Raw genomic sequence first — 14,354 nt, 5'->3', positions numbered from 1 at the left:
TCACGATGAATAAATGGCATGGCTTGCGTGGTGGATGCATGCAATTCAGTAGTGAGGGATGTTTTCGGAGCACGGTACTGAGACACAGTCATAGAGGTCCCTGAGTGCCGGAGTCTACTTTTCTAACCTGATTATGCTGGAGTCTCACTGCTTTCCCTCTCTGAGCACTTAGAATGGTCGGCTTGGGGAAGGGCTTTGGGACAGGATGATTGTGGCCTTCATGCTGGGCTCACTTGCCTGCATCCAGTTTAGACCAACTGGGGTCGGTTGACCAGATGCTAAATTTTGTTCTCAGATCTTGTGACTTTCTGGGATGAGAGTGAATGGCTGGCAGAGCAATTCCAAGGACTTTTCCCAGTGATGATAGATCCTGGCCAATTTGCTTTGGCAGTAACACTTTTTTGCAAGAATTCAGTGGAATCTTCCAGTTCCAGGCTCAGTGAATTTCATACCTCATCTCTTTCTATTACTAAGAGTTCTTTGAATGTATGTGTATAAAAGCATATGTATGCTTATGTGTGCGTGTTGCTTATGTTATTGAAATTGTTTCAACTGGAGTCTCATTCTAACGTGATCTTTATTTGCAATACAAATGTTATTAAACTCTTCTGGGTCTTAATTTCTCCATGTGCACGAGGGAAAGAGCCATCCCTGTATCCTATCGTATGTGGATCTGTAAGTTGGTGCTTTGAGAACAGGATTTTAAACCCAAGGGGGTCAGATAACAATCATTTTGACAAGAAGTAAAATGTTGAGCTGAAATTTTAAGCCAGTTCTCGCTCCCCTTTGGAACCTCTTGACTTGTAAGACCAATCAGAATTTTATTTGGGGGCACCAACAAAATTAAGTTTTTTGTTATTTTCCATAGTCTTTCTGGGCTTATGCATAATTAGTAGTAGGGTGAGCGCACTGTGGTCAGATATTGGTTGGCCTGCCCATGGATGTCTTTATGAGAAACATTGTTATAATGCCAGTGTTATAATACACTGTGTGATATTTTTCCCCATTTTAAAGGTGACGTGTTCTCTGAGGCCACAGGCAGTTTTCCTGTGCTGTGACGTAGGACAGAAACAGGATCTCTTTCTGATCGTCATCACACACTGAGTGGAAATGAAGCCTTTGTGACTCACGTTGGAAGCTAAACCAGGGTTCTCTAGCTGTTCCCAGCTCTGAGCTGTGCCTTGGTTTTGTCTTTTTTTGTGTGTGTTTTTTTTATATGGTGTTTATTGCATCTGCAGTTAGTCTTTGAAGCCTCTATTATGAGCATAGCACACTTCTGGGTGGCAACTTGTTTTAAGAGAATCTTCAACTCAGAGAATGTTAGAGATGGTTTCATCTAAGATCGTTATTTTATGATCAAAATGTCTAGTTGTTGGCAAAGGTAGGTCTTCCATGTACCAGGACACTGGGAACTTTAAACTCTGCATATGAACCTAGTAATTGTACAAGAGGGTATGTAATTAAGTTCCTTAAAGCACGATCTAAACTAGAAATGCCTTGGTTTGTCAGAAAAGAGAGGATTCCAATGTAGACTAAAGTCCTTTGGGAAGATTTTGAAGAGACGCAGGGGCTGATCTGGGTCCCCAGAGATGGGTAGGAGATAAAAGTAAGGAAATGGGCTAAAGGAGCAAATCAAAGGTTTAGAGGAGGGAAATGGTCCTCTGGCATTGACTTGGCCAGGCTGGAACAGTGGAAGGTACAGCTGGAGGGGCCAGCTGGGGCCAGACTCCTTAATCTGACTAGAAATTGGACTTTGTCTTGAAGTTGGTGAGGAGCATTTAGGCTTCTTAGCTGAGCTCTTGTTCTGAGGACAAGATTGTGGGGTTGGGAGACGTGAGTGACATTGCTGCACAGGCGGTGCTGTCTGGGGAGTGTTGTTTCTGAAGGGTGTCTCGGGCAATGGGGAGGACTGGAACTCTTCCTTGGCAGGCAGGGAGCTTGTCGCTGTCCAGGGTGCTGACCTGCCATCTGAAAGATTTTTCTCCCCAGTGATGCCATGTTAAAAGGTAGAGCCAGGGAATGCTTAGAACCATCCAAGAGGGATCTGGAAAACAGTTCTGGCTAGGACTAGGTAGCATGTGGGCTTTTTGGCACCAAATTGGTTTGCAGCATTTGACTTCACAATCTTTGTGATGAAAGCAAAAGTTTGGGTTAGGAGAAACTAGTAATAGCCCTTTTAAGAAGGAGAGACCATGTGTGTGCACATGTGTGTGTTAAAATGACCCAGTTTGTAGCCTTGTAAATTTTGCCTTAGAGTGTTTGTGTTTACATGAGACTCCCAGCACATTGCCTCTTTCATTGTGAAAAGGTACTCTTTCTCCCGAACATTCTGAAATGTACCTAAAACCTCTCCAGCACACCTGGATAGAACAACAGAAGTCCCCAGAAGAGCCTACTCATTTCTTTACATGAAACTCTAGATGTCCAATATTCGTGCTATCCAACAGAGCCTTCTGTGGTGGTGGGACTATTCCATATCAGCATTGTCCAGCATGGTAACCACTGGCCACACTTAGCTGTTGGGCACTTGAAACGTGGCTAATGGGACTGAGAACTGAAATTTTAATTTAATTTAAATATCCTGCACAGCTCTAGTGTCAGAATCTTTGCAATTTGCCTTTTACATTTGCATATTTGTCTCTCATACCCGAATCTGTTTGACTTAGAACAAAAATGGGCTTTTGAATGGGGAGGAGTTTGACACACTGCTGGAGAAAACGTCATGCTGAATCTGAACTGAAGGTCTGTACGTGGCTGTGAGTTTTGCCCTTTTTTGTCACAGTGAGAACAACCATACGTGATGCACTGTGGTTTTCCTTTCAAGGGCAGGGAGAAGGCTCCTTGGATTCTGGCTCTAGTCCCAGGGACCTGATCCGAGACTTTTTGGAGCCTCGAATGGGCCAGAAACTCAGTGTGTATGGCTCTGGACACTTGACTCTGTGGTGAGATGGGGTACAGATTTTGTACTGTAACAGTAGATGTCAGATGTTTGTGGGCATCCAACAGAGAGAAGTTCCTGGTCTTGATTCATCTTCCTTTCTGACTGTAGGCGTCATTTCATCTCGTTTACCTGGTATAGTGGATGTGGTCAGTGGTAGAAATACCAGAGGGGAAAACGCTTTCAAATGCCAATCAATAGGCAAGTAATAACAAACTGTCAGAAAACTGGAATAGAAAATTTCCATTGTGTTGTTATGAGTCTGTGCACAGAGGTCTGTGTAAGCTTATTCTAAATATGTTTGATTTCTTTGCATCTCAGTCTTAGGCTTTCTGTGTATAAGTCTAGTTTTCTTAACCAGAGTGTATGCTTTTTGAAGCCATGCTTTCCAGTTTTCTTACATAGAATCTCAGTTTTCTGATAATAATCCTTAATAAATGCCTGCTTGTGAGTAGCTCTTTGTTACCCTGGAGCTATGGGTTTGACTCCTAGAAAATGCATGCGCATGAATACAGATAATATTTCTCAAACCCCCGCTGGGCCTAAGCCTCTGTACTTGGTATTACGGGCAGTGATAAAGGAGGAGCCAGGGAGGGTCGATCTCAGTCTAACAGGAGAGCAAAGGCCAGCACGTGAGAAAAATTACACACACACACACACACACACACACACTGATGAAAACAAAGCCTGGAGGGCAGCGGGGATGCAGAGCTGGGGGAGGGGCGCGGGCCGCTGGCAGGGCCGTCCTGTGTGTGTGTCTGGCCTTCTCTTGAGGATTCCCTCCTTCGCGAGGCTTAGCCGGTACCAGCCACCCCGTGCCTGCAGAGACAGAGCTGCCTTTATGGTGGGGCGGGCTGCCCACTGTCCCTCTGAGGCTGGGCTGAGGCGCCGCTGTCCTGAGCTTGCCTCTTCTGTGGTGGAGACGCTCCAGTCGGGGGAGGGAGATGCAAGGGGAAGAAACTCCTTTTTCTTCTGGCCACTGGAACGGTGGCAGGGTCCTGCTCTCGGGTTCCCTCCTGCCCGCAGAGGGGCTTGCTGGGGCTCCGGCGGCTCTGGTCCGTGGAGCAGTATCGTGCAGGCTCAGGTGTGACTCTGCGGGGACAGGAGGTGCAGAGCTGAGTGAGCCGGCTCCCCGCGGTCAGCCCAGCTCTCCTCTCAGGGGTGTGCCCTGCGTGCTGGGGAGCAGGTGGGCTGTATCTCTCAGCGGGGCTGGGAGGGCCTTCTCTGATTGACTCCCAGGACAGAGCCTGCCCTTGCCCATCCTCCACATGCCCGTGAGTCCCTGGGGATTTTGTTAAAGTGCAGGGCAGAATCGGTGGCTTTGGACTGGGCCTGAGCATCTGCATTTCTGACAAGCTCCGAAGTAGGGCTGGTACCACTCGTCAGTAAACCGCACCGATTGGCAGCTCCCCGCACGTGTGTTCTCAACCTGGCAATGAGTTAGCCTCACCTGGAGAGATGTTCAGATGTGCTGATGCTGGGACCCACTTGCTGCCCATTAAATCACAGTCGCTAAGAGTCGAACCTCAGCATAGGAGCGTTTCAGTTTCCTCTTGGTGATCTGTAACTTTATTTACTGATTTATCTTTGGCTGTGCTGGGTCTTCGCTGTGCACGGCCGTTTCTCTAGGTGGGGCCGGCGGGGGTCTGCCCTGGTTGCAGCGTGTGGGCCTCTCACTGTGGTGGCCTGTCTCGTGCAGGGCACAGGCCTAGGCACACGGGCTTTGGCGGTTGTGGTGCATGGGCACAGTTGCTGTTCCCCGGCTTTAGGGCACAGGCACGTGGGCTCCGCTGCTCTGAGGCATGAGGGGTCTTCTCAGACCAGACATCCAATCCATGTCCCCTGCCCTGGCAGGTGGATTCTTTACACGGAGCCACCAGGGAAGCCCCTCGTTGATTCTAATGTACAACCCAGGCTGAGAACCACTGGCTCTCTGGATGGGTTTTCTCCTCCTCAGACCTGCTTTTCACCTGGCTATTTATTCCTTTCTTAGCCCAAGAGATAAGAAGTGCCTTGAGGGCGTGGAATGTCTTATCCACCAGCCTTGCCCACCAGCGGCCCTCAATCAGCACACGGGTGGTCGGCTTGGCTGGCCGTATCACGCTGACCTCTGCTCCCAGAGATGCACCACCAGCCGTGAGGCATAGAAGCCTGTGGCTGGCATAGGGTAGGCTGATGCTGCTCCTGGAGCCAGTCACATGGGCCTCCAGCCCTGCATTCAGGCCCAGAACAGAGTAGACTTACAAGAAGTACATCGTAAATTGATGATTCTTCTAGTATCGGGTGGCAGGAAGGGCACTGGGTCAGGGATCTGAAGGGACTAGACCCAGTTATTTAACCTTCTTTAGCTTTAATTTTCTCAGTTGTGAAGTGGGGATAATAATGCCTGCCTAATAGGACTGTTTAAGAACTATATAGGAGAAGGTGCTCTATAAATGCTGTCGTGCATTTAAGCAGTGTGTTTGTGTAAGGATCCGTTTACACAGTGGCTGGCTGAGCTGTAGGTGCTGGGCTTCCAGCCCTTGTCGGAAGAGCCTCCCTGGTCCCACTGTGTGTGCCTCTGTCCACAGGACAGCCAGGGGCTGAGGGAGGCACGGCTGACTGGACATCGGCCCTTTGTCAAGGACTGTGGTAGATGCGTGCCTCTGTCAATTCACTGACCCATCACAGCCTTGGACTGGATATTTATCCCCATCACTTGGAAGCGTAGGGGCTCAGAATGGGCCTGAAGTAAGATATCTCTGAGTGGCAAAGCTGGGATTGAATCTGATTCCAAAGTCATTCCTGGCTCATTACCCAATGGACAGCTCTGAATTCCAGTATGGTGCTGATGGTCCCTTGTTTGAGAAGTTTCCGTGTCTGAGAGTCACTTGTATTGAAGAGTGAGATAAAAGTCTGGGAACACAGAAGCTCCGGTCTTCTGTTAGGAAATGTTAGGGTCTGATGGCCCTGGAGCCTTCTGAGTCTTGACCAACGTAACACTGTAACACCACGGCTCGGAGGCTTCATCAGGACCCGGGGTGGAAGCTACGGCCCCTTCCCCTTGCAAGAATCAGCATCTGCCCCCGCGGTCCCCTCTCTGCTGGACGGAGCCTCTGAGCCCACTCTTGTCTGTTTTGCCTGTCTAGGCTTGCCTTTCATGCTGGTGCTCAGCTATAAGAAAATGGGGCCCTGAAAGGGGACACTCCCAGGAGCCTCCTTTATGCAAAGTGTAACATCAGAGATGATTTTCATCTCCTGGCGCCCGAGCTCCCACCCTGCGGTGTGTTGGGGGGTCTTCTTCAGTAGACCCAGCGCGGAGAGGAGACCCGATGTCTGTTGTCCTCCTGTCCACCTCTCTAAGCTCAGTAATGCCGCCATTATTACAAAGACACACCCTGGCAGAAGCTATCCTGGCTAAGCTGTCGAGTGAAAGAGAGAGGAGGGCTGTCTTCATGGTCTGACCAGTCATGGAGGGATCATACCTTGTCCAGGTGCTTATCTGTCTTTACTTGGAGTTGGAAGAGTTCTTTAATTAAAGACCTTATCAGGTGTTAGCTGAGACTAATGGAATCCATACTTAGAGGACCAAAAAAAAAAACAAAAACAAGTTGACTGCAGGATGGGAATTTCCTCTCCTGTATATCTGGGTAGGAAACTCAGGCATGACTGTACATGTGCTGCAGACATCCCAGGTTGTGGCTTTGCTATGAATTTCTAATGCTCCTCACTAAGAAATGACTGACTCTCTCTTCTTATATCTGGTCCACATTTATCCTCTTGCTCTGTTCCAGTTTGACTGATTTTTTCCTCTCATGCAGGCCATGAAATTCTGTGCTGAGATACTGCTTTCCTGTTTCAAAGCCAGTATTACAACATCCAGACCTCTCTTAAACTTTGTTTATGAGTTGTTCAGTGTTTACTTTTAAGTACAGAGTGTTTATGCGTTGTGTTGCTTCAGTATTTTCTCTGCTGAATCTCCATTTCATATTCTGGCTTTTCTTTCTCTCTGCGTGTCCCTAGGGTTTTCTTGTTTCTGAGAGCTCTGTTTCCTGTCTCTGGTTGTGCACAATCAGCATATGCTGCCCCTCTGATAAGAATAAGGACGTCCAGTTAGGCCTGGGCTGAAAAATGAATCCCCTGTCACCTGGAGGAATTGATGCTTTTGAACTGTGGTGTTGGAGAAGACTCTTGAGAGTCCCTTGGACTGCAAGGAGATCCAACCAGTCCATCCAAAGGAAATCAGTCCTGAATATTCATTGGAAGGACTGATGCTAAAAGCTGAAACTCCAATACTTTGGCCACCTGATGTGAAGAACTGACTCACTGGAAAAGAAGTTGATGCTGGGAAAGATTGAAGGCTGGAGGAGAAGGGGACGACAGAGGATGAGATGGTTGGTTGGCATCACCGACTCAATGGACATGAGTTTCAGTAAGCTCCAGGAGTTGGTGATGGACAGGGAAGCCTGGCATGCTGCAGTCCATGGGGTCGAAAAGAGTCGGACTGAACTGAACTGACTGATAACCCAGAAGCTTGGCCACCCACAACCTGTCTGTGTAACACTGTTAAATACCCTGTGTAACTTAGAGGTCTGGGGTCTTAGTATTTTAATCTTTTTCAGTCTCCTGGACTGGGGTGTTCCAGCACAACCCGTCCTGGGTTGTGTAGGAATCAGCGTGAGCCTCCTGGGCTCTGGGACTTGGGTGGGTTTGGCCGGTGGCCCCGGGTCTCTGGCTCTTTTCCTTCTTCATCTGGCTGCCTTCATGCAGTGGGGGCCTTCATGCTGCACTGGCAGATGTAGAGTGTGCAGGTTAGGGGAGTTCAGTTCAGTTGCTCAGTCGTGTCCGACTCTTTGTGACCCCGTGGACTATAGCACACCGGCTTCCCTGTCCATCACCAACTCCCAGAGTTTACTCAGACTCATGTCCATTGAGTTGATGATGCCATCCAACCATCTCATCCTCTGTTGTCTCCTTCTCCTCCTGCCTTCAATCTTTCCCAGCATCAGGGTCTTTTCCAAGGAGTCAGTTCTTCACATCAGGTGGCCAAAGTATTGGAGCTTCAGCTTCAGCCTCAGTCCTTCCAAAGAATATTCAGGACTGATTTTCTTTAGGATAGATTGGTTGGGTCTCCTTCCAAGGGACTCTCAAGAGTCTTTCCCAACACCACAGTTCAAAAGCATCAATTCTTTGGTGCTCCACTTTCTTTATAGTCCAACTCTCACATCCATATATGACTACTGGAAAAACCGTAGCTTTGGCTAGATGGATCTTTGTTGGCAAAGTAATGTCTCTGCTTTTTAATATGCTGTCTAGGTTGGTCATAGGTTTTTTTTCCAAGGAGCAAGCGTCTTTTAATTTCATGGCTGTAGTCACCATCTGCCAAGATAAAAGGGGGCTTCCCCTGGTTGTTCAGCAGAAAAGAATCTGCCTGCAGTTCAGGAGCCACAGGACACGTGGGGTCGATCCCTGGGTTGGGAAGATTCCCTGGAGGAAGCTATGGCAACCCACTCCACTTTTCTTGCTTGGAGAATGCCATGGACAGAAGAACCTGGTGGGCTACATCCATAGGGTATAAAAGAGTCCTGCACAACTGAAGCAACTTAGCACGCGTGCAAGATAAAACGAGATGTAGCAAAAGACTATGAATGCTGTGTGGCTGGATCTTTCTGGAAGGTTCTGGTGCGGGAGCGGGGTCAGGGCCCCATTCCAAGTCAGACTGAGAAAGTCTCTGAACACATCCCGTGGTTCCTCTGCATTATTAAGCCTTGAAAAATAAAGAAAAAGCTTTTGGATGGCAACCTAAAAAATTACAGTGGGGCTTCTGAGAGCAAGAATGCTTTTGTTTCTCACCAGGCTGGTGACATCATCTTGGGTCTACCCAGATAGTAGTGGCTAAAGATATTCTGTTGCCTTGGACTATTTTTGCTCCAGATTATTTGCCTGCGTTCTTTTCTTTCTGCTCTCCCAGGTTTGTTTTTCTCAGCTCCCAAAGTGGAATGCTCAAGGGCATGCATCTGGTCTTGGAAGTAGAAGATGGTGCAAGAGCAAGGGTCTGGAGTCCGGCTGCCTGGATTCCAGTCTGCCTCTTTGCTCATTAGTGGTGTGATCTTTGGCAGATAAGAAGCACCTGATGAAAGTGAGCTGCTGCTGTTACTTCCCCACCTTCCCGTCTGTAGCTTCATGCCCAGCCTTATTCAAGTACACCTAACGACTTTGGGGAGCAACCAGAAAATATTTTTGAGCCTCAAACTGGTGCTCATTTGTGTGCTGGGTACTGTGAGAATTACAGTGGAGAGGGAAGAGGCCATCTTTGCTCAGAAACCTTGCACTCTAGTTGAGCAAGCATTCCAGGCATCCATGCGTGGTGAAGGTGGCTAACTACACAAAGTGATAAAGGGTGATGCAAAGGCATGGTTTGGAGCACAGAGCTCTTGGAGTCTGAGAGTTCATTTCAGTCTGCGGTAGCTTGGAAGATTCAAGGAGGCGATTCAGAGCGGAGCTTTGAAGAAGGATGGAGCTGTTACTTTTTCTGTGTGCCTAGCAAGCTCATTAGAGAGTGTCTCCTGTAAACAAGGGCGGATAGAAATTCAGAAGAAATGGATAGTCTGGTGATCCTTTTTTTTTTTTTTTTTAGTCTGGTGATCCTTGAGCTTTAATTTCCTAATTTCATTTTGGCCACACCTACAAGGAAAAAGGGTGGCTGGGAGAAAGGAGTGGCTTCTCTGAGGCACAGACACAGCAAGGAAATCAACACAAGATTAATCAATGAAACAGAGGCAGAAGTGAGACCGCCTGTCAGGCCAGAGTATGAGAGTTCATTTCCAATTATAAACCGTTTCATTTCCCTTGTCTTGCTTCCTATAATCTACTTGTATCTTAATCATCTGTTTGCCACACTGAGTTAATACCCTAAGCTCATGATTATTTCCGCTGTAGAGGTGGGGAAACCAAAGCATAGGGAGCTGGTGACCAGTTGAGGAAGCAGCGTGCATCAGAGCAGAGGCAAGCTGCGTTTTCTACCTGTGGATTCCCAGTCTGCTCTCTGCTGGGTGTCTCCTGGGACATGGGGCTCAGCTGGTGTCCAGTGCAAGGCAGGCCCTGGATCGCTTGGTGGGCGATGGTGAGCAGCTCAAGCAGCTCTGGCCCAGAACACCATTGACCATTGATACCCGCTCCCAGCTCTGGCAGGGTTTCAAGTCCTGGTCTCACCAGCCCTGGGACTTGGTGGCCAGGCCTGGGAAGGGCCCACTGTCTTCTTGCATCACCACTGGCTGTGTGGCTGCTGGCTGGCTGGCTTGTTCGGTTTTAACTTGTTTTGTGTAGATTGCTCTGAGCCCTGTATTCAGCTGCAGCTGGGCAGCTGGCACCTGCTCAACCTTGGCCCCAGTGTGTCCTAGAATCATCTGTGGTACCGAAGGAAAACTGCTGGCTCTGTGAGTGCATGTGCATGCGTGTGCGTGTATGTGTGTGTGTGTGTGCACGTGAGTGGAGATGGAGAGGATGGGTGTCTGTGTGCGTGTGTGTGTGCGTGAGTGGAGACGGAGGGAGAGGATGGGTGTGTGTGTGCATGTGTGTGTGCGTGTGTGTGTGTGTGTGTGTGTGTGTGCGTGAGTGGAGACGGAGGGAGAGGATGTGTGTGTGTGCATGCATGCGTGCGTGCGTGTGTGTGTGCGCGCGCGTGAGTGGAGACAGGATGGGGGTGTGTGTGTGCACGTGTGAGTAGAGACGGAGAGGATGGGTGTGTGTGTGCATGTGTGTGTGCGTGAGTGGAGACAGAGGGAGAGGATGGGTGTGTGTGCGTGAGTGGAGACAGAGGGAGAGGATGGGTGTGTGTGTGCACATGAGTGGAGACGGAGGGAGAGGATGGGTGTGTGTGTGCGTGTATGTGTGTGTGCATGAGTGGAGATGGAGGGAGAGGATGGGTGTGTGTGCGTGAGTGGAGACAGAGGGAGAGGATGGGTGTGTGTGTGTGTGTGTGTGTGTGTGTGTGTGCATGAGTGGGAGAGGGAGGGAGAGGATGGGTAAGGAAGGTATTAAGCCTCCTGAAAAGCAGACCTCTTTCTTTATTGGGGGCTCCTCTGGGTGGAGGTAACTCAGAGCTGATATGTGATTGTCAAGAACCCGTGTGGTTTTCTTCTTGCAGATGTGGTAAGCTGACCTTGGTTATCTGCCTGGCCCCCAGTGGGAGGACAGGAGGTGTGCCGTGGTCATGAGTCCTAGGCATTAGTGGCCTGTGACCCTCCCCACACCGGCTCCCCCCACCTCCCCGGTTGTTGTCATAGCAGCAGCAGTAGTAACAGCAGGAAGAGTGAGCTTAGAATAAGAGCAGTTTCCAGATATTCAGAGCTTACCATAGGCTAAGGGCTTTTAATCAGTGTCTCCCCACTCAGGAAGTAGTATTCTCAGTGGCCCTGCTTTACGAGTGAGTGAAGGGAAGTTCGGGGAGCTGGATGGCTTGGTTCTGAGGTTCCTCGGCTAAGAAGCTGTGCTCCTGGGGCTTCGATTCAGGTCCCTCGGATTCCAGTCAGATTCCATCTAACTGAGCTCGCAACCTCCGGTGCTCCCCTGAAGGCCGAGGAGGTCCTTTCCCACTAGAGAGCCCACTGTCGGCTGGACCACCCCCCCACTGCCTCCTGGTGGAGTAGAAGAGGCACCCATCTGACAGCTCATGGGTTCCTTGGCTCTGTATCTCACGAGAGACTTAGCCATCTGAGCTGGGGAGGCCCTCACTCCGGGTGGGAGGAGGACGAAGCCTGGGGAAGGGACTCGCTCAAAGCTGGCGGCAACCTAGTGGCAAAGTGAGGGGTAGAACCCGGCCCCCCCACCGCCTGTTTGTCGAGCACCTTTCTAGCCCACGTCCCACCCCCAGATGCCAGTGTGAGACGGTGGGGAGGAGGAGGGCCAGGCCAGCTCTCTTTTCCCTACTGGGCTGTCGGCTTGCATGGGCAGCGGAGATTCCGCCAGCTTCTTTTCCTTTGTGTTTGTTACCCACTGGTGCACTTGGGAAGTTGGGGGGCTGTAGAGGACTTGACTCTTGCCTGACACTCCCCAACCCTCCTATTTTTTCTTTCCAGAAAATTTCACAACCCGAGTAGGTTCTTAAAGACTCCTCGCTGGCCAGGTGACGGATGCGCCTCCATCTCTATCTGGACGCAGGCCACTTTGTGTTTTGCACCTTCCCCTGGAGCAGTAGGCCCAGGGCGGGGGCCTGGCGTCGTGGTGGGAGTTGTCAGATTTACCTCCTTCTGAGGTGAAAAGCTCCCAGGATCCCTCCAGAGCCAGAGCACAGTTGCATTAGGCTCAGCTGTGATGTCAATAAGACGATGAATACACAGACGGGGGGGCGGGCAACATGGGCTTTGGGGATTCATTTCTGACTCTGCGTTTGTCTTCCTGTCAACCCACTGGAAACAGTTATTTCCCTGTTTCCTGGAGGGACACACGGAGACTCAGGGACCCAGAGCCCGACCAGGGAAATGTGGAGAACTCATCCTGTCCATTTCACCCATCCTACCTGAAAACTGATGCTACCTTGTAGCAGGGATCGGCAGGACTCAGTGGGCTGGATGCAGTCCCCTTTGTTATTATTTTTTTTAATAACTTGTATTAAAATAAAACATATTAAGTATAGAAATCCACATTTTATGTTTCTTAAATGTAAGTTTTCTGGTTATAAAGGTAAAATTATAAAATTTGAAAAGCATTAACAAACCAAAAACCCCAAGCACTTAGAAATCACAACCATTAAGATGTGATGTGTGTGTTTTCAGTTGCTCTTCTCCTGGTTTGAGAGTTATTACCAGAAGTCGGCTGCTGGGAATAGAGGACACGGACAGGGTCATGGAGGATCCTTTGCCCCTTCTCAGGATGTCTCACTGCTGGTCCCAGCTGCAGCCTGGCTTCTACTCTTCACCTGCAACTTAAAGACACGATCATCCCTGTCCCAGCTGTTAATAAATCAAATAATTAGTAATAACACCATGCAAGCCATTATTTGAATTTTCCTGCATTGTTCAAAGTATAGAAGTCAGATGTGATGAGTTGGGAAGAGAGTCCCAGAGCACTGAGGGCAGGTGCGGCTCAGGGAGGCCAGTTGGCCTGGGTAAAGGCTGCTGCTTGGGTCTCCCGCTGGGGCCTGTGGACAAGGCTTAGAGGGCAGCAGCCCCTGAGTGGGAGGGTGTGACCCCACTCTTGGGCATGTCAGCTGCAGCTAATTGCAGCTGCGCCTCCCTACAGAGATCGCCTTCCACTGGGGCACTGAGTCATTTTACGTGGAGTGTTCAGAAAGTACTTGGGGCTGCGACAACTCTGCCAGTGTTTGTGGATACCGTCGTCATCCAAATCACCATCTCATTATTCAGGCTGGGATAGAAACTGTCAGAGCTGCAAGGGACCGTAAACACAGGCTAGTCTGTGATTCTCAGACCAGCCTGCGCCGCTGTACCCTGGATGGCCTCTTAGAACACTGGCTGCTGGGCCCCACCCCCACAGTTTCTGAGTCAGGCGTTCTGGGGTGGGGCCCTGAAGTGTGCACTTCTAGCAAGCTAGCAGCTGACCCGCTACTGCTGGTTCAGGGACCGAACTCGGAGGATGGCTAATCCAGTTCTTTCATTTTCGGAAGTGTGGGCCTGCTGTGGTCTGAAAGTGTGTGTGTCCCCGCCCCCTACTCCTGCCAAAGTATCTGGGTTGAAAACCTAATGCTTAAGGTGATTGTATTACGAGGTAGGGCCTTTGGGAGTTCAGGAGGGTGGCACCCTCGTGAATGGGATTAGTGCCCTTACTTATAAAAGATCCCTGAGCTAGCTCTTCCCTTCTACTACGTGAGGATGCGGTGAGAAGGCAGACGTCTGTCCCAAGAGAGGCTGCTCACCAGAACCTGACCGTGCCGGCACCCTGACCTAAAACGCCCAGCCCCCAGCACCGTGAGAAGGAAGTATCTGTTGTTTGTAAACCGGCCAGCCTGCGGTATTTTGTTGCAGCAGCCAAAGGCGCTGAGACAGCACAGTGGACCACACTGTGTCCTGGTCCGCTTATGCTCCAGGAAGTGCTGGCAGCTGGGTCTTCAGAAGCTGCTTTCTTGATGAGATAGAAGCTGTCCCGACTCTGGAAAGGGGACGAGCATAGGCACCCCATGACTCAGGGGGAGAGGTAGAAGCAGGAGTACACACCCTGACCCGCTGCGGATTCATTCATCACCCAGGAAATGCTGATCAAGTACTTGCCCTGGGGAGGGAGCTGTGCCTGGCTGGGGGGTGGCCCGCAGACACGAGGGTCTGCATGCTGTGCAGCTCTCTCCCGCTCCCCAGTCTGGTCCCGACAGGGCCTCGCCCTCAGATGGCTTTGCAGCCACCCTGGCACTGCCAGGCGCGCAGGGAGAGCAAAGGACTCAGAGTCAGGAGCTGGGTCCCGAGCCTCCTCTGCCCCGACTCTCAGG

The sequence above is a fragment of the Oryx dammah genome, unplaced genomic scaffold, assembly GCF_014754425.2.
Source record: "Oryx dammah isolate SB20612 unplaced genomic scaffold, SCBI_Odam_1.1 HiC_scaffold_21, whole genome shotgun sequence".
Taxonomy (NCBI): Eukaryota; Metazoa; Chordata; class Mammalia; order Artiodactyla; family Bovidae; genus Oryx; species Oryx dammah.
Note: the sequence above shows the minus strand (reverse complement) of the source record.